We start from the raw sequence: 21671 nt of genomic DNA on the forward strand, positions 1-21671 counted from the left end.
ATCCAGGGTGTTCAGGCTACTTGATTCGACAATAAAACATTGTATATGTCATTATGCATGGTGTTATTAGAATTCCACCGGACTACTAGATCTACAGTATATTATTTATCCAGCCTAATCTGTCGTAACCATCATCATCATCATCATCATCATTATCATCATCATTTTACCCTTCTTTCGCACTACTGCTGGGTTGGGATGAATCCAGAAAAAGGAAGAGAACAGAAAAAAGAGGAACACATCCATCCATTCATCATTCAGGACTCCATTTATCAAGCCAAATGATTCTCACAAAGTTGCCCAGCCTAATCAGCCGCATCCCTTATCATTATCTACCCAGCAATCAATTCTTCAATCTCAGCCTGATTTGACCCCAGCCACCCTACAATCTACCACAGTGACCTCTGATCACACAGTGACCATCTCCATCCTGTAATCCACCTAACATCCCCCCGTCTCCCCAACAATTCCTTAGTCTTGGGTCCTTATTGTCGTCAGCTAAAGAGGCTTCAGTATCATGCACCCCTTCACTCCAGTGACGTATTTCCATAACGTTCAAGCTGTCCTCACATGATTTCATTCAATTTAGAAGGGTACCAAGGAAGTGAAAGGGTTAATGAAGGCTGTATGTAGCCTCTCACATTTCATAGCTTAAAAAAAAAAAAGTATGGATAACAAGAATAAACCAAACGACTTCCACGGGCATTAATCTATTAATGCCAAGGGTTTGTGTGTGGCGGATTTTTTCTGGAAGTGTACTATAGTCTGTTTGATTGACCTGTGCACCTGTGATGTATGGGGCAAGTAGGGTGTGTTTGTTTCGCGACTGCTGATTGGCCGCCGATGATCACTGAGGTAAAAGCATTCATGTATTGTAGTGCAACATGCGGACGAAGGTGTACACCGTGAGTGTATATTACAGTGCAACATGCGGAAGTAGGTGTACACCGTGGGTGGATGTAGAGCAATATGCGGACGTGGGTGTACGCCATGGGTGGATAGTTTGCTTCAAACATCACTCATCGCTTTATAAAACTTTATAACAGATTAATTTTATTTATAACTAGACTTTTCAAGCTAATTTTTACCTCTTCAGCCGCGGAAATTATTCCATATTTAATCTGGCTGCTTGTATTGAAGTCAATTAAAAAATATATACATGTGTTAAAATAAGAAGAAGTGTAAATTTAAATCATCGGCTGCCAATCAGCAACCGCAATCCAAACACACCCTACTCGGCCCATACATCTCAGCTGCACAGGTCAATCAGACAGGTGATAGGCGTACCGCACTCCGCCTATCGGTTCATAGTCGCGAAGCTCATAGGTCCGCACCTTGGGGTTCCCCCCTTTATTAGTTTTAGAAAACGCCCGGTTCCGTCTTATGATTATAAAGCATTGGCCACAAATAGGTTAATACTCGTATAATCTGATCCACCCTACAGTCCACCACATTGATCTCTGTCTGGCCTCTGACAAGCTCCAGTAATCCCTTCCGACGTCCCCCTGTCACTCCAACAATACCCAGCCTTAGTCTACCAACTGATCACCGGAAAAGGGGATTCGGTTGAGAGATTAACGACCCGTCAGAAGCTAGATTAGTAAGCGCGCTTTCCCCCATGATATGGACGAAAAAAATGTGATTGGGTTTTGGGTTTTTGAATGCCCCGACTTGCTTATTTTTCCCTCTCTCCTTCATGCCAAGAGTACGAAAAATCAAACTACAATGACTGTAAGCCCAGTAAATTTCCTGCAGTTAAAAGGATTTCAATGGCTTTGCAAAATGCAGAGGAATTTACCTACACTAATATGTTTCATTGTGTCAACAGTGGGTCTGAATTGCGAGGTTGCTTTAGTCGGTGATCGCCATTTCACCATCACCACATTACTCTATGTTCCTTTGATATTTAAAAGAAGTAACATTTTAAAGAATATTCACACTTGAATTCGATGGCGTGATATTTGGTTTATTCTTTCCACCTCCAGAGGATTATATTTTACTTAGGAAAGGCATATCTTACTGAAGAGTTAATGAAGGCTATACCTAACCCTTCAGTCCGAAAAGTATCCCGTTAACGGAGTAAAATCGTCTAGCAGAAGCAATAAATATTAAATCACTCACCAGATGGAGTTACATATATTCTTTAAATTTGATCACTGAGGATACAGATGGAAGAGTTCCGCCTAACTTCACGAGAATACAGCCCTGTGAGGCTCATATCCTCTCTCCTTCGTCACCATCAGTGGCCGGAGACGGGAATCACAAGCCACAATAAGCCCACAATAAAGTTCTGGGAGAAGCTCGATTAGCCCCATTCTTCGGCCGATCCATAAAGGTCTCTGAGTCGGTATTCATAAGCACTACTAAATTTACTGCATATAGTGTATAAAATTACTTATGCATGCTTTTATTTTCACACACACAGCTCTGAAATTCTTCTTTGTCAAACTGAATAGGAAATGAACAAAGTATGAAAAGTAAACGATCTGTATCAATAGATATCGGTAATGGAAACTTGCTAATCGTAAAATTTGGTCAGGACTTAAAAAAAAAAAAAAAAAAAAACACACTCCGCGGATTCCACTAATGTCCCCCTCCCTCTATAACTCTCGTTTTCTTTTCCGTGTAAATGGACCACGTCTCCCTGTCTGACAGAAAACGGGAGGCGGCGGTATGGTTCCTTATCTTTCTCTTTTCCTACGTGGCACATTTTTCCTTTCCCTCTTTTTTCTGCGAGGCACATTTTTCATTTCTCTCTTTTCCTATGTGGCAAATTTTTGTTATCACTGTCTTTTTCTACGTGACACATTCTTTTCTCTCTTTTTCTACGTGGCTCATTTTTCTTTTCTCTTTCTCTGCATGGCACAATTTCCTATTTTCTTTTTCTACGTGACACTTTTTTCTTTTCCTACGAGGCACATTTTTCTCTTTTCTCATTTTCTACGCGATACATTTTTCTTTTCTCTCTTTTTCTACGTGGCACATTTTTCTCTTTTTCTACGTTGCACATTTCTCTCTCTCTCTCTCTCTCTCTCTCTCTCTCTCTCTCTCTCTTTCCGGCGATAACCATAATGCAAAGCCGCAGTCACATTAAGCCAAGTATTTTTCCTCCTCTAGATCTGCTTCTGGGTTCATGTAATCGTTCAGAGTCCATGATACTCTGAGAAATGTATGAAAGCATCGGGAATTCTTGAAAAGTTCTCTATCTTTCAATTAGACAGTCATATCTGTCTGTCTGTCTGTCTGTCTTCACTTCTCATCTATTCTCTCCTTGGCAACACATTTTCACTGCATCAGAAATGTAAACCTTCTCTGGTGCAGCGTCTCTCATTCCCAGCTCCAGCATCATTGAAAGATCACAGTTCCATAATTTTACTCTCAGAAGGAAAGAGCGGTTTGGCCCTGCAACTCCCCCCACCTAAAATAAAAAAATCTACCCAATGTCTCCACCTTATCCTCAACTCACCCTCCCTCTCCCTCACTGCCGACACACTTCCCACATGCCCCTCACTCCATCACTACCTCCCCCACATTCCCCCAGCCCGCATGTCACCCTAATAATCAACCTCTCCTCCCTATTCCCCACCCCCTAGCCACACAGTCTCAAGAATGGTTTATTGGAATCGACTGTTCCCGGCGCTATGAGGAGCGGGGAACACTAAAACCTTATGTTATGAGAATTCTTATCTCTCTTCCACCTCTATGTTTCCTCCTCGCCACTGGAACTTTGCTTACACTTTCTGATGACACATTAAAAGAAGAGTTACACGTCAGTGAAGAAGATATTCATAACTTATAATAAAGACTTGGAAATACTTGAAATTTTGCAAGAATATGCATCACTACTTTATCTAATTACTTGGTTCGGAATACTTTTGAGACAGGCTGGGTCGCCCACCATTCAGCCACTTGAAGTACTGCTGCTTTAAGATAACTCAACAGTGTACAACTGTACTCTGAGTAACAAGTCAAATGGTTTCTTGTACTCCACGAAAATACACAGTACACTGGGTGGCAACCATATGACCACATGGGCTGCTTGTGCTCTAGCTGGCAAAGGTGCAACTAACAGATATGAAATATGCTCGTTAGGGTTTACATCCAAGGTATGGCTGGGATTTATAGTTCTCAGTGTCGCATTATATCTGAAAGCTCACGTCATAACCGTAGCATTAAGATTCTAAGCTCCTGATGGAGCAATGCAGGATTGAATTAATGACTATAATTTTTAATTCAGTTCTATATTGCTCCATGGGAATGTTGATAATTATCAACATTCCCATGGGAAGGCAGGACGGTCTTCACACAGCTACAATACACTGACATACATTTGTGCAAATTGCCATGATAATTATGAACACAGAAGAGTACAGGCTCCCCCCAAATTGTGTGTTTGTGTGATTTGGCCATTGACCCCATAAGTTTCTTAAACACCTAAAAAAAAAAAAAAAAAAAAAGTATAGGTATGGGCCTGAGGAAGCGGTGAAAGAAGTGTAAGACGAAATGGTGACGAAGTAAATGAATGGCACCAAACTGTAATAGTTTGATTGAAAGAAAGAAGAAGAATACGGAGTAGGGACCTAATGATCAAAGTTTACGAAGTACTTTTCATTATCATCTGTGCAATATTCAACGGTTGAAGATTAAACCAGTGTCAGATATCGTATATCTGGTGTGATCAGCAGCTAAAGTGAAAGGCTTCACAAAATATCCACTACATATTTTTTGCTCGCTGAAAGTTTTGGCGGGAAGTTCATCATGATAAGAGCGGCAAAAGTTTTCTTCAAAGCAAGCCAGATGGATGTCGATGTTCTGAAAACCGCAAAATTGGCCAGACTGTGATTGACCGACATATGAGGCAGAGGAGCAGCCTTGGTGGGGAACACTTAGGTACAGTATTTCACGAAAGTTAGATTATAAAGATTTACCATTTTTGCATTTGCCTACTGTTGGTATTCGTTGAAACTAAGGTTCTGAAAATTAGTAACATTCAACGAAATCATGACAGAGTTGTGTGAGGTCCGTGGTGGAGTATAATATTAAGAGATAAACAAAAGTTGCACTTGAATACTAATCCTCTTCCCACTCCACAGTTCGCTCGGAATGGTCTTCGTGAAGCCTTTCTCCAGGAAGGAAGTGGAGAAGGAGGACTGGTTCTGATTTAAAAAAAAAAAAAAAAGTTGCCGTGTAACCTTAACAGAGAACGTTTAGGTCTAACTTTTGTGGAGATTTTTTTTTTTTTTTTTTCCTAGCCTAGTGGTTAGAAAGGGGTGGTTTGGTTTCTTAACGGACGCTAATTCGAATCCTGGCAGGGAGAACTAACAAGTAAAAAAAAAAAAAAATAAAACTTGCTTTTTTGTTCTAAGACTCACCTAAAAGTCGCAAAAACGCCTTCTCTAGCAGTCCTGTATAGACCTGCCTCAAAATAGGGTAACATTGCCTATCCCCCTATCAGACACTTTTACACAGATTAAAGATAAAAATACTAAACTGGAGGACTAGGTACAGTTTTCATTAATCTCTCCACTTCCAGAGGGCTACGGACCTGTATAAATCCTTCTGAAGGTACGAAACTTATATAAATGACAGCCTTGTCTTATTCAGGGACAATGACGCCTTGGTGTTCAAAGTTTCTCAAGTCTGGTGGAAGGGAAGCTATGTTCAGCATAACTCTGGCGTCCGGGATTTTCTGGACTTTTATGGGTGCGAGATTTCAGTGTCCCACCTTGCAGATATATAAACGAGTCTCAAAGGAAAGCAAAGAGAATTCATCCAACTTTCTCTCATTGAACCAGTTATTATAAATTCGATGACGCCTTAAAGAAAAAGAATTCCTAGAACTTTCTCCTCTAGTACAGTAGAATAAACTTGATAGATGCTTTATTATCTCATTCTCTATAATGTCAAGCATGGAAATTAAAAAGAGCCGGCAATTTATTACTCTATTTCTTAATTATAGCCACTTCTCTTAAAAGGTAAAGTTTGTTATATTCTCCCTTCTATTTTATTTAACTTAGGAGTGGTTTCTTGAGTTAGGCATCGCTTCCATAACGCTATGCATCTAAAGCAAGCGTTTTTAAGTTGAACAAAATTACCTGGAGTTAATATGAATATACTAAAAGCTACAGTATATCGCCGGACAAAGAGGGTTAACGAAAGCAAAGATTATTCATGGAACTTTCTGGCTCAAAATCGGATGAACCAGTGGCTGGCTTATTATTTATATTCCATTATGTCAACCATGAAAACTTGTGCGTGCCTTTAACCCTTTCATGGTCAAGATAACTCATGTGTTCTGATCCAGCCAGCACCAGACAATTATAATCAGCTAAGAGTGAGGGCTACAGCAGGAGCCTGAGGGTGTTAATACTTCCACCATTTCGTCCATGCTCTGATTAACTATAGTACACTGTTCCGGCTGACATGAAGCATTTTATTCAGCTGAGACTGAGTCCTAGGAACCTGATAGTGTTAGTGCTTCACTGCTAACCCTCTCATGCTCAGCACAATGCTAGTTTTCTTTTCCCGCTAATACCATATGGCGTTATTTGGGTGCCATTGAGTCGCGGGATATAGAGAATGTTAGTATTCTCTCTCTCTCTCTCTCTCTCTCTCTCTCAATCTGTGCCTAAATCTAGCTCTACGGTACAGGGCGCGGTGCCGAAAATGATACACCTCTTTACCTCTTTACAGGGGTAAAGAGGTGTAGTATGTTAAAATTAATGAAGTGCTAGAAAAACTGCAGAGCAAAGACGAATACGACCCAAAGTGCAGAGTTTAGCTTCATCTTGGTGCTCGGCTATACCTGCTCCAGTTGTTATTGTATCCCGTTTCTAAATTCGCCTCCAGAAAAGCCATTCGCTCGCTAGGTAAAGAGAATATGAGAGGTAGGTTCACCGCCCCCGGCTCGCGCAGGTGACGTCAAGGATAATACTGTACAGTAAGAGAAAAAATTGAGTTCCCCCGAGCTAAGCCCTGTATTGGACTATATAGCCCCGCTAGGGTTACAGGAGCGAGCTACCACTCCCGGCACGGCAGCCCGGGCGAGGCTCGAACTCGCAATCCCCCGATTACGAGTCCGGCGCGCTACCACTGTGCTACCGCGCCTCCTTGTACAGTAAGAGAGAGAGAGAGAATGGGAGCGTGAAAGAAAACGAATGTAATGGTATACCAATGTAAACTGGCGATTTCTGATCATTTGGTAAGTGTTTGGTGTTGCAATACTCTCAACCAGTGATCTATGTCAATATTTTCAGTTGTTTTTCTCATAGTCAGCTAGCTTACAGGCACCTGTGACGTCGGATCTGTCTGTATGACCCTGTATACGACATTCGTATGTTCTCCGAAAACAGATGGTACTTTTTGAAGACATAATTTATAATATCTCAGAAACACAGCATTAACCTTTTCATTGCACTCAATGCAGTTTAGGATGCAAATAAAAGTAATCCATATAGGCCAGGGGGCTCATATCACACGGCAGGTAGGTGACTGACTGGCCTCACAACCAGGCTAAGACCCTCAGCTCAGTCTGGATTATCTGTGACGTCATGCGCAGACCGAGAAACGTTTTCGCTCCCCTCCCCCCCTATGTGAAACTACCTTTAGTCTCTTTACCCTGTTCGCTCCTACCTGTATCCGGACTTTCTTACTGTAAATACTTGGGTGTCCTGCTTTATACCCCACCATAATTAGAGCCGCCCCTTGGCGCCGCAGTCAGCCAGTCAATTTCGAGTCAGCTGGGCCGAGTCATCAGTGCTGGCACAGGCAAACGAGCCACTTTACCTGTAAATTGACGGTAATAGATGATCCAGCTTACTAATTTCCCGCAATTGAAAAAGCCAGCTGACTCGAGGACGGCCGAGGAGAGCTTTTGTACGGGTGTGCGTGAGACCCAGAGAGAGAGAGAGAGAGAGAGAGAGAGAGAGAGACTAAATAGGACGCTGCTATCCCTCCATAACCTCCTCACAACATTTTTCATGACAAACACCATATTCTTGTGTGACCTCTCGGCATTCAAGATGGAAAGATCGTAATTTTAGGCCAAGTAAATGTAAACGGAATATAATTCACCACCTTACACTCATCTTGTCCTTATGATCAGAGCTAAATAATAAATTACCTCGAGCGAGGAACTTGCTTACTGTCCAAGGAGTTTGATTTAAACAAAAGATAAACAGATATAACCCCCAGTAAATCTGAGCATAGCCAGCTCTTGTAGCTGTCACAGAAGTTTTGGCAATACAAGAGTTGAAACTTTTGCAACAATGTAACTGTTATTAAATCCTATGCCCCATTTCTTCTATTAGCATCCATCGCAAATGCTTTTTTATTTTTTTTATTTGTTTACATACTTGTCCTTAACGTTTGGGGGTACAGGAGTTATGGCAAAACAAGAGTTGAAACTTTTGCTACAATGTAACTGTTATTAAATTATATACATCATTTCTTCTACTAGCATCCATCGCAAATGCTTTTTGTTTTATTTTTTATTTTTTATATACTTATCCTTAAAGTTTGGGGGTACAGTGCCCCCTTGTCATACACAAACGTATTTCCAAAAGCTAAGCTGACCGTTTTAAGCCCATCATACCTCAGAAACTTCAGCACCTAGAACTTTCAATGAAAGATCAGCATACTTACCAGACTCTCCATTGCCAGTGTCCCCATGTCTCTAGGCGAAGACATTGTGGAGGTAGTAGATGATGAATGGCGGTAACCTTTGGGGTTGTGGCAAGTTGCATCCATACGAGTTGGTTGCTAGGGCAAACTGGCTGTATGCTAGACTGGGCCAGAATCGGCTGCCCTCCTCGCACATGTTCGTACCCCCTCTTGCCCCACCTACACACTCCTCTTCACCAGCCTCTGCCACGGTTCCACGAAGGAATCGCTCACATCCTGTGCGAGTTGCCTGCTCATTTACTTTGCTAAGTTTTATTTCCCCCCCCCCCCCAGCTTTTACAGTGTGACACTACTATGGTGTGTGGGAAGAGGCTTGGTGGGAACACCAAGGCTTAAACATTACGATACACAATACTTGACATAAAGGATTACTGTCACTTTCACTCGCACACGTTTTCAATACATGTGCCGCGAAAGGTCACTTTCATTATCATTCCAGTTCATTTTTTCAAACAGTAGTTTTCCTCGTCTTCTAGCACCTTCCATATAATGGGCTGTTAATTGGCTAAGTTCTTACCTCATTACAGGAATGCCTTTTTTTTTTTTTTTTTTTGTCACAATCATTTTCACGTATATTACAAGGTCACGTTCCCTTTCACCCGAGCTCATTTTTTTGCATCAAGATTTATACACAGCGATGTGAGAAAACTGTACAGTACTTGCCCAGAGAGGTCACTTTCACATTTACTCCAAGACTTGTTTCTGTACTATACGATACAAAACCGCTATACAGTACTTGTCCTGATATGTCACTTTCACTTTTCACTCAGACGCTTGTGCTCTAATCTGGACGATGTAAAACCACTGTATAGTTTTGGTTATCATATGAATTTTCGATTCTGTAGATTTTCTTGTCTTCTTTGCTGCGTTATTTTTCTACAATCTTACCTTAGTAAATGAACATCAGTTCTTACTTTCGTAAGACATCCTCTGCACTGAAATATTCCTCATTTCTTTTTACCACGTATTTTCCCCCCCATTTTTTATGTACAGATTTATACTCTATATATATATATATATATATATATATATATATATATATATATATATATATATATATATATATATAGATAGATAGATATATATATATATATACATATATATATAATATATATATATATACATATATATATAATATATATATATATAATATATATATATATAATATATATATATAATATATATATATAATATATATTATATATATATATATATATATATATATATATATATATATATGTATTTATATATATTTTCCCCTCACACACAAGCAATAGGCGATGTGCACATACTCAGAAATGTATACTTACACCTTCTGCGCGATAGAAACTGACACCACAAATGAAACGTTTGAAACAGACTTCCTGCAACCCTACCGAGACAGCTGGAGTGTTCAGTATCAAACTCATCGGACCTCCCTGTAACGATACCTTTTTGAGTGTGTGTACAGTACATGCACTGCGGTGAGGTGGTGACACGTTGACGCCACGAAGGCGATGGGATGGAAGCAGAGATGCCATTAAGGGTGGCCAAGGGACGTCATTTTGTTAGGGATATTCAATTGGCGGCCCGCGGACCAAATCCGGTCCTTGAGTCGTTTTCCATTGGCTCTTTAACAGACTGGAAAGAATACACATAAACATACAAACGAAACAGAAACTTTGCATTTTTCTTTTTATTTATGTGCTTTGCGGATAATGCAAAAGCAAATTATGTAACAATTTTTCATTTCGTTCTATGTATTAATGTTTTGAGGAAAAAATGGAGCTGAAATAAATGTATGGCCCTTCTATCAGTCTGAGTTTCATAATCCTGCCCTACTCCTGAAGTACTTGAATAACTTTGGTAGAGTAACTCCTGCTCTCAGACATCGTCCCGCCACACGACAATGACGATACTGTCATCTCTAATGCTCTCCCACTAGCACAATCACTTATCCCTTCCCTGCATGAGTGCGAGGCTTCGTAGGTGTGGAGGTGGCCGCCCAGGTTAAGCCCCGGAGGAGAAAAGATACGGAGTAACGACTCAACGTTAAAACTGCGAGCCCATTACCTTCATGCCATCTAGTACACAAGCGATAAGGGAGAACAGGATATAAGAGAACGGTTACGGGGTAGACTATGTTTAGATTATGATTCGGGAATATATAAGCCTTCCACGTGACATTAAGTTAATCATAGATAATTATATTGTGCTTGAGCATCCTTCACCATTGATAACATGAGGGTGGTGAATAGTGTATTTTGAGACAAAGATTCATTCCTGTGATGAAAGTCTTTGACTTGGAATATAATGGATGTATTAATAATACAGACAAGAATATTATAGTGTATTTATTGAGTATATAGATGTACATGTTAGGTTACATTATTATCCCGAAAACATTCAGACGGGCAACACAAACCCGTAGCCGTTTGTTGTTTTAGCTGTTAATCATAAGTATCATGGTGATATAACTGGGAAAAAATGCCCTTCCATTGTTTTCAGACGCACTTCTACCACATTCCTGTGGATATCTATATACCAGTGGATATCTGTATATCTATATCGGCATCTGTCTGTCTATCTGTTCATCTATCTATCTATTTGCGAGTAAATTACTTATAACAGGCGATTCATAAATATGCTAATACTCACAGGAAAAAAGGAAACACGAAATATCCCATGTGCTTCGGCTATTTCGTGTTTCCTTTTCCTGTGGATATCAACTCTCTCTCATATATATATATATATATATATATATATATATATATATATATATATATATATATATATATATATATATATATATATATATATATAAAATTACATAGTTCTTACCTGCATATAATAGTAATTTCCCGTTATCGGTATACGAGTAATATCCTTTAATAATAGATGGTGCATATCTTCACTGTCATTTTCGCAAGATCAATAACACGGCAACATATATAAAAATTGTCAATAAATATTGATTGTGTGAGGGCCGGTAAATAATATCCTGCGTTGCGAGTGTGGCGGTATTACCTCAGCAAGTTCACGTCCCTTATCAATGCCCAAAGTATCCTTTATTATACGTGTAATGACACAGTAATTTCTACAGATTTCTGTATTAGGGTTACATGCCGAGGCCCAGTTTCAGCTCTTGTCTTAATCTGCACCAACATTTATGACCGTAGTGCAAATGTCTATGCATAACAGTTTGTTACATCTGTTTTACACACCCCTTTTTGTCCTTTGGGAAGAAACGAGACCATAGGTTAGTTCCAGCTCGTCGGGTTTCCCACAAACAACACAGCGGTGTCTATTGTTTTTTTTTTTTTTTTTTTTTTTCCCGGCCTATCAACCATCGGGGCCGAAGCCCCTGGTTATTAAGGCCATGGGTATATATATATGTATATACATTTAAATATATATACATATATATACAAACATATATATATACATACACACACACACACACACACACACACACACACACACACACACACACTTCCATGCATACATACAGACACATTTTCATGCAAACGTACATATATATATAATATTTTTAATCTTATTTATTTTTTTGTATTTTTATTTTTTTAATTTTTTCTTGGTTTTATATGTTTTATACCTTATAATATAAAGACAAACTAATCTAAAGACCCTAAAACTAATCACCTAACAGACAAATCGCTAATCTATACTAAATCCTACAGAGACAAATAGCTAGACCTACACTAATGGTAAAAATACCTCGACTAACAGAACACCATCGACTGCAGATATGTAATGCCTTTCTACATTACATACCTGCACTCATCACCTGGTGACTGTCAGTCGAGGCACAACCTAATATAGGGGACATCAATATATGAAAGGGAACCAGACGAGTCAGGAACATTTCCATATACGTCAGCTGTCGTCCCTAATTAGAACAACTTAAGCAAGATAATATAATGTATTTACATAATTTGTACAAAAAGTGAAGAACCTCGCCCAGCAGACCACCATCGACTACAAGTGCCCAATACCTTCCTATATTGCACACTTGCACTCATCAGCTGGTGACTGTCAGGCGAGGAACTTGGCTTAATGTAGGGGACATCTATATTAGAAATAGATCGGTGGGAGGAGGAACTATTTAAAATATGTCAACTGTCAACCCTAATTAATATTACAATATATACATATTTACTGTTCATAAAAACCATAACCACGCAGTAAAAAAGTCACATCACTCTGATCAGTCCGGTCTCTCTCAAAGAAAGCCATCAATTTATCAGTCATAACAATGTCCCCATCACCCAGGATGGTGGAAAGGGTGAAGGGACGTCTACTGCGCCGCAGTAATTTATAAGTGAAGCACGTTCACGAATAAATCGCCGACAGCGCAGGATGATATGACTAATAGATAACACCGCATTACAGATGTCACAGTGCGGTGGGAAGCGTCTTTCCATATATGGTTTTATGTGGGTTACAATGGTGGCATTCAGCCGTAGCCGTGCCAACACTTTTTCTTCTAGGCGACTGGGACGGTTGGCAGTGTCCCAGTCGCCCAGGTACGGCTTACAAGTTGGAATATTTAGTCTGGTCCACTGACCTTGCCACAGAAGATTTATTGATTTCTTTCCGAGAGATAGACTCGACCGTAGATCACGAGGAACGTCCCAAGTCTCCTCGAGCTCCACAGCCGACTTTGCAAGTAAGTCAGCCTGCTCATTGCCGTAGGTACGACAATGACCAGGCACCCAGATCAGCGTGAATGACTTGTTGCATGAATGCAACTTATTAACGATGCGGCCCTGGATCTCATGAGAGTCCGTAGTGCAAGATGCAATTGCCTGAAGGGCTGATTTTGAATCTGAAAATATGACAAATGAGTCATGTCTAGAATTGAGAGCATAGTCTATGGCTTTGTCAATAGCAAAAAGTTCTGAAGTAAACACAGATGTATGAGTCGGCAACCGATACCTGAGGGCACATTCAGTCGACCACACACTTGCACCCACACATTCACTCGACTTGGAGCCGTCGGTGTACAATTGATGGGACCCCAAGTGACGAACAATGATCTTACGAAACAAGTGGTGGACCTCCGCCTCCGGCGCCTTGGCCTTTGGTGCTGGGAGCCATGTAACATCGACTGTAAAGCCGGGTGGCTCCCAAGGCGCTATATTTTTAAGCACCAACTTGTCACAGTCACTGGGGTCCACATCAAGCTCCTGAGTCAGTAAGTGGAGGCGAGCGGCAAGTGGCCGACGCACCCCCCGCAGAAGGTGGTGGTATTGACGCAGGGGGGTACAGGCCACATTGCCGATATTACTTTTTCTTAATGTCCTTACACCATAGGACAAGGCCAGGTGGTCACGGCGAATACGGAGGGGAGGCACATTCGCCTCCACTTCCATACGAGCTACACGGGTACACCGGACAGCTCCAAGACACATTCGCAAACATTTATTCTGTAACACATCCAATCCTTTCAGCGTGGCATCGGATGCCGAGCCATACACCTGTGCGCCATAGTCTAGCTTTGATCGAATAAGGGACTTATACACCATTAATAAAGATTTTCTGTCGGCACCCCAGGTAGTACCCGCTAGGTACTTGAGGACATTTAATGGTTTATCACAACGAGCAAGCAAAGTATTAATGTGAAGTTTAAAATTCATTCTACGATCAAAATGTATTCCTAAAAATTTTACAGAATTTTGAAAAGGTACCGCCTGATTATCCAAAGTTAAGCACAAATTAGGTACGTTACGATTAGTGAAAACTATAGCGGCACACTTACATTACGGAAAACTTAAATCCCCACTGCAAGGCCCATTGGTGGACGGAGTCAAGGGCTGCTTGAATCCGCCCAGCCGAAAATTGTGCATTACGGGAAGAGTGCCATATTGCACAATCGTCAGCGTAGAGTGAGTATTTAAGATTCCTCGGGATGGGAGCTGATGACAGAATATCATTGATCATAATACTAAATAAAGTAGGACTAAGCACACTTCCCTGTGGCACCCCGTTTTCCTGGATAAATATATCCGATGTTACGTTACGGGGCAATTTGACAGAGAAAGTTCTGTCCCTTAAGAAATTTGAAATAAAAACAGGCAAATTTCCTCTTAAACCATAAGCATAGAGCTTCATTAGTATACCGTGTTGCCAGGTCATGTCATAGGCTTTATGGATGTCCAAGAACACCCCTATCATGAATTCTTTATTGGCAAATGCCTCTGCAATACAATGCTCCAAATTCATTAAATGATGTAGTGAACTTCTGTATTTACGGAAGCCACATTGTTGATCATTTAACAAATTCTTCGACTCTAAAACAAAAAGAAGCCTATTGTTAACCATACGTTCCATGACCTTACATAGACAAGAAGTCAACACAATAGGACGAAATGAAGTGGGATTCATAAGACGACCAGCCTCTTTGGGTATCGGTATGACGTGCGCAAAGTGCCATGAGTTTGGGAACGTTCGAGACGCCCAAATCTCATTGTACAATGCTAACATCTTAATCAGGTTGTCCTGATTAAGATGCTGGATCACACCGTACGTGATGGTGTCTGGTCCAGGGCTGGTGTCTTTACAGGATTTAAGGGCAAGGAGCAGTTCATCTAGCGTAAACTCTTGGTTGTACGGGGAGTTTACGTCTTCTGTGGCAAAGTCTAATATCTGTAGCTCAGCCGTGCGTTTATGATGTTGGAAACGAGGGTCATAATTGGCTGAGCTACTTACATGAGAAAAACTCCTGGCGAGGATGTTAGCAACGTCCACGGGCTCGTCATAGGTGGTGTTATTCACCTGCAAGGTGGTGACAGGGAAGTATGGGCGTTTATTATTTAATAATCTTATAGTGGACCAGACTTTATTTAATGGTGTTGTACGAGTCACCGTGGACACAAAGGACCGCCAGGAGTCACGTTTAGCCCTTCTTATTATTCTCCTTACCTCAGCCCGTGCCTGTTTGTATGCAATAAAATTTTTCTCAGTGGGCTGACTATCAAAAATCCTGTATCTCCTATTGCGTTTTCTTAATGCTTGTCGGCAATCCGGCGTCCACCAATGTGCTCTATGCTTCGCATGAACTGTAGAAGTCTTGGGAATAGCAGCCTCAGCTGCGTGTAATATGGATTGGGTTATATTTTCGACCTTAACATCTATGGTCTCCCCAGATATATCTAAATTGGCGATCCTTGAGAAGGATCCCCAATCTGCTTTCTTATAGTTAAATTTTGGAGGTGGAGGGTCCGAAATGATGTCGCGTGTATAAGAAAGACAGATGGGTAAATGATCACTTCCCAAGGAGTCGTCGTAAGGATCCCATGAGAGATCTTGATGTATACCGGGGAGGCCAAAGATATGTCAATGGCCGAAAAGTTACCAGTACGATCATCTACACGAGTCGCTCTACCATCGTTCAGAAGACAGAGGTTGGACTGTAGTATTAGGTCGGCTACTTGCTCCCCACGACCATCAATCCTCAAGCTACCCCATTGATAGTGATGGGCGTTAAAATCGCCCAGCACTAACTTATTCCCAGGGAGGTGTTCCACTAGTGAATTTAAAGCATCACTATCAATGGGGCCATGTGGAGGACAGTACAGAGAGCAAATAGACAGATACGTGTTATTAAATTTTACTCTGCACGCGACCGCTTCCAGAGTAGAATTTAGAATCACTTCCGTTTGTGGGTGTGATTTGTGTGTGTATATGGCTACTCCGTGACCTTCATATCTTCTATACGAGTGATAGTGTCTGAACTGTGGAGGATCTGGATGATCCTCCAGGCGCGTCTCCTGTAAACAAACAACGTCTGGCCTGTGTATTGACAGCAAGATTGCTATATTTTGTAACTTACTCCCAATACCTCTACAATTCCACTGTAATACAGTGAAAGCGACGGTTTAAGATTTACGTTGGGGGCCAGTGTGTTTAGGCTTTTTTTGCCGCCCGCCAGAAGGCGAGCGACTACCGGTGGACCTATCCCGGTGCTTGCTTACAGAAACCTCCATATTTTCATCAATTACGAGGTTCCCAGATTCCACCGAGGAAGAGCTACCCTTCCTCTCCCTCGCTGGGCCAGGAGCAGGAAGAACATGAGGACGTGACTTAGTAAGGGTGGTCATATTACTCTTACAAGAGTTGTCAGGCTTCGTTTTAGGCTTGACTGACTGAGAAGCAGCAGCAGCCTGAGAGTATGAAGTTGTAACAGGGGTATCAGGTTGAGAGGTGGATTGGACAGGAGGCTGAGATGGAGAGGTAGAATGTGTGACAAGAGGAACCGGTTCAGGGTCAGTCTGTGTCCCAGCAGAGCACATCACGGGACGGGACATCACCGCCGAAGCATAGGACCTATTCGGCGTAGGAGTTGCATGCAACTGCTTCACCTTTTTCCTTGCTTCATAGTAGGAGACACCCTCAGTCGCTTTCACCGTGCAGACCTCTTTCTCCTCCTTCCACTTGGGACAATCCCTAGAGGAAGTGGAGTGAGCACTCTTACAGTGAAAGCAACAGATAGTCTCTGATGTGCATTGCTCAGCATCATGACCCTGTGTTGCACATTTGCCACACACTGACTGTGAAGCCCGACAATTCTTAGCAATGTGCCCATATAATTGACACTTCATGCAACGGAGTGGGTTGGGGATATATGGTCTTACATTAACAATTTCGTAACCAACTTTGACATGTGCCGGGAGTGAAACCTTGCCGAAAGTCAAAACAATAGTGGCCGTCTTCGTCCTTATGCCTTCAGAATATCTAGTTATAAACCGGGCATCAATGACATCTTGCTGAGCAAGTTCCTCTATGATGTCTTCCTCACTCATCACCATGAGATCCCTGCAAGTGATAACACCCTTGCAGGAATTCATGGATGTTGGGATCTTGGCCTCGACATCATAGCAGTGGAATTTGCGCAGCTTTAACAAGTCCTTAACTTGGGAGGAATTACAGGTCTTAATAAGGAGGTCTCCATTCACAAGTTTTTTCACTTGTTCCACCTCCCCAGCACAGCCATCAATAACCTTCTTAATCATGAAGGGATTGAGACTGCTCAAGGGAGTGGAACCTAGAGCATGAACAATCACAAACTCCGCATTTTTTACATTAATGTCCAGAGGCAATCGAGTCTGGGGCCGTTCTGTCTGGGGGCTGTCAGTCCGTTGATCGGTCAGGGGTCGGTCAGGACCACCTCCCCCCCTGAGGGGGGGAGAGGCAGTAGGGGCGTCCTCCATAGTACCACTCCCCCCTAGCGGGGGAAGTGGGAAGAAGGAGAGAAAACGAGCAAGGGACAAACAACCGGGGACCACACACCTAAGTCTGAGGTTGCCCTCTCAAACCACTCCAGGGAGGCCCGACCGTGTTTCTTCACGCCCCAGAGCGATCAGTGGGGGGGACCCTCCGTGGGCGATAAGCAAAGGTAAACTCAGTATAATAGAACAGACACCTACTGTTCTAACTAACAGGAAGAGGAGGAAAATGAATACTAACTATCCTATGGAGCACCAGAAGGGTGAAAAAAAAAGAACTAAAGCCAGTGAGGCAACCCTATAAGCTAGAGAAGAGCTCAGCACACGTCCGCTCTCTTCACAACCATGCATCACGTCCACCATGTCTATTGTTTGCAGCCATGTTTATTTATACCGCCACGCCCCATCGCATCCCGCCTGTCAACGTAAGTAAACAAACAGACGACACACCGACGACCACTATGCCATCTGTTGACCAAGCCAGCTCGTTACATTGGTCTCGTGTTCGCCCGTAAGAGTTAATAGTCCGTATCTTTTCTCCTCCGTGGGTTAAGCGAATCAGACTGCGAAATCAGAAATAATCGTTCCTACCCTTTCCGTTTCCAAAATGTAGGGAATATAGAGAGAAGTATATCTTAGGTAATTTTCCCCAACCCAAATAGTAGCGACATCTGTTGTACATAATTATCACAGACTCAGACATAGCAGAAAACGATGGACACTGCAGAAAACATATCATTAACAGGGAAACTGAGACATATTCTTATTACTAAAGAATTAATAATATATTGAGGTATTTTACGTGTATTATCATGAAGGGATATATTTCAGAATCTGCAGATCAACCAGGACAAAGACAAGCAACCGTGTGATATATTTTTGTTATTTAATTTGCACAACGTAATGTACAGCCGTCCACACTGCCGAGAGGTACACCACAGAGCGGTGGCAACGCTGGGGAGACATAGTAAAGAAGCAAGTGAAACGCTTCGAAACCCTCTCCCCGATTGAAGCACAGGTGCGCGCTGAATATTTGTATTGAATATTTGTACAGAATATTTGTATTGAATGACCTCTTACATCACTCGTAACTCGTACGATATGTGGATTATGCCTCCCATTCCCATCTCTCCCTCCCACCAGTGACTGCATCGAATGAAGTTCGAAAACTTGAGGTTCCGGGTTACCGTCTTGGCCAGCGTTGCCAACGTTCTGTGATGTACCTCGTGCCAGTGTGGACGGCTGTACAATACCTGTACACTGAACGTTACTGAATGCTATAATGAATGTGATGTGTGGTACAGGTAGTCACGGTCCAGATGTTTGATAAATGTAACATGTAAGCTTTTCAACGTATCAACACAATAAACACGTACAACTGACATGAATATGCGTATGATCATCTTCCACGGTAAGACAACTGATATTATAATTCTGTGACCATACACCAAATAGCAAGCTAATACACAGGTGCGATGATTTACATGACTTGCCTACATGACCGTCCCTGACAAAATTACAGCAAGTATAAGGAGTAATAGCTAGGCAATGAATGTACAGTATGTGCTGAAGTGGCCGGTATCTTACAGTGTACTGGGTTCACGTCCAGATGAGCTTTGGGTTGCAACAAGAGCAACAACAATGTATAGAGTGGTGTGTAAATTCCGAAATAATGCAGATAACAACAACAATACAGTGTGGAATCTAGTGTAAAGTCAACAGTGCGGGAGATGGGCGAGATAGATAATACAAGGAGGCATCTGTCCGTCAGTGAGCGTTGTATGCTCGTCACTGTCCGTATCTTACCGCGACTTCTCGGGTCACGTTCGTTTTGTGATTATGTCACCATCGTCCACTCACCAGTCTTTCCTGAAACCTCGATTAAACAGTCAAGGCACTTTTTTTTTTTTTTTTTTTAGCTGATGCAGTATTAACATAAACTGTTATGATATAATGTAAGACTTATGTGTTTCAGAAATAAAACTACTCTCATTCCTCTTCATATATGATCAGAGTCTAATATGGTTAACAAGATAAAAAAAAAAAAAAAATGGGGAAAACCACTCAGATTCGATTTTAGACGAAACAGTGCTAAGTAGTGAACGAGATTATTGTCTTAAATTATGAAAACACTTGATACAAGAGCTTGGTAAGAATTGACTTTGTAATACACAGATAAATTTTATGGTAGTACAGTAAAAAGTTGGTGTCGTTCTCCCTATTATCCTCTTTTCAGGATACTTTCTTCCTGCTTTCTCTTTTACCCTTGTCTGCCTCCCACCTTCCTCTTCCTTCTTCTCCTTTATTTTTCTCCTCTCTTCATCCTCAGCTCGGTCACTTGTTCCTTTTCTTCCCCTACTTCCCTCACTCACTTTCTCTCTCTACATTTTCCCTTGCCCTTTCCCCTGTTTCTTTCCTTCTTTCTCTCCCTACTTTTCTAATTTCCTCTCACCCCACATGTCCCTTCCCTACTCCTCCCCCTCTTTTCTCCCCGTTCTTTCCTCCTTGCCTCTTTTCCCCTGTTCCCCTCCCTTGCTCCCTACATCTACCCTTTTCTACATCCCTCCTTTTATCTCTTCCCACTCCCCTGCGTTCCTCGCTCCCAATGCATGCCTTCCCCTTTCCCTCTTTCCTTTTGCTTTTCTCCCTCTTTCCCTCCCTCTGCTTCCCTCTACTTGTATCCTTTCTCTTTTTCTCCCCTTGCTTCCTGCCATCCTCCCCTTTTCCCTAGATTTCCCCCCTCTCTCCCTCCTTCCCTCCTTCCATCTTTATCCCTCCATCTCCGTTCCTCCCCAAACATTCCTATCTCCCTCATTCGTTGCTTCACTCCTTCTCACTCCGTACTTTTCTCTCTCCTTTTCTCTCTCCCCTCCTCCCTCCCTCCTCTCTCTCTCTGCCATCCCTCACTCCGTCCTTCCCTCTCTCTTCCTCTGATCTTTACATATTAGTCCTTTCGGGGGAAATTTTGTCTGGAGAAATTGCCGTCTTTATTAGTAATTTTCTACCCAGGCGGTGCAGCTTCTCCCTCAATATGATCCTCTCTCCTCCTCAATTCATTTTCCCCTCTGCACTACTTCTCATCTACGTGTCCTGTACTGTACCTCGCTGATCATTTTTCTCATTCCTGCCTATTTCTTCTGTCTCTTTCCCCTACCTTCTAACCCTCCACTTTGACCCATCTCTGTCCTACCTCGTCTCAATCCCTTCCCACTCTGTCCCCTTCCCTCTCCATCTGCCGATCCACTTTCGTCCATCTTCCCTCCTCCCTTACTGTGACCCTTTTCCCTCGCCATCTCTCCGACCATTTTGCCCTCCTTGAACTTCTCTCGATACTTTCTTCCTCCCTTACTCTTTCATTTTTCTTCTGCCTCTTTAATTAACCCTCATTCTCTCTCCTCTAAACCAACCCCCCGTCACACAATCTTCCTTCCTTCCACACCCTCTCCCTTCTCCTCCCTCTCCACTTCTGACCATGTACTTGCCTGTAGAACGCCATTTCAACTCGTTCTAACTTCCCTCTAACTTTCCATCACTCCACGCTACCTTACTCCTTTTCCCTCCCAATCTGAAGCTCCAATTCCAACGTTCTGCCTGTCCTTCCTCCCTCAACTCGACCCTTCTCTACTCTTACCTTCTACCTTCCCTGATCCCCTGCTTCTCCCCCACTGTTTCCCTAATCTATCCACTTTCGCCATGCCCTGTACCTTATCTATAAAATTAATGTAAGTACTACTCATTGTCTGTACTAAGGGATGTAAAGTG

Source organism: Coenobita brevimanus, chromosome 23 (genome assembly GCF_032717465.1).
Source record: "Coenobita brevimanus isolate Jiangsu-jjx chromosome 23, ASM3271746v2, whole genome shotgun sequence".
Classification (NCBI taxonomy): Eukaryota; Metazoa; Arthropoda; class Malacostraca; order Decapoda; family Coenobitidae; genus Coenobita; species Coenobita brevimanus.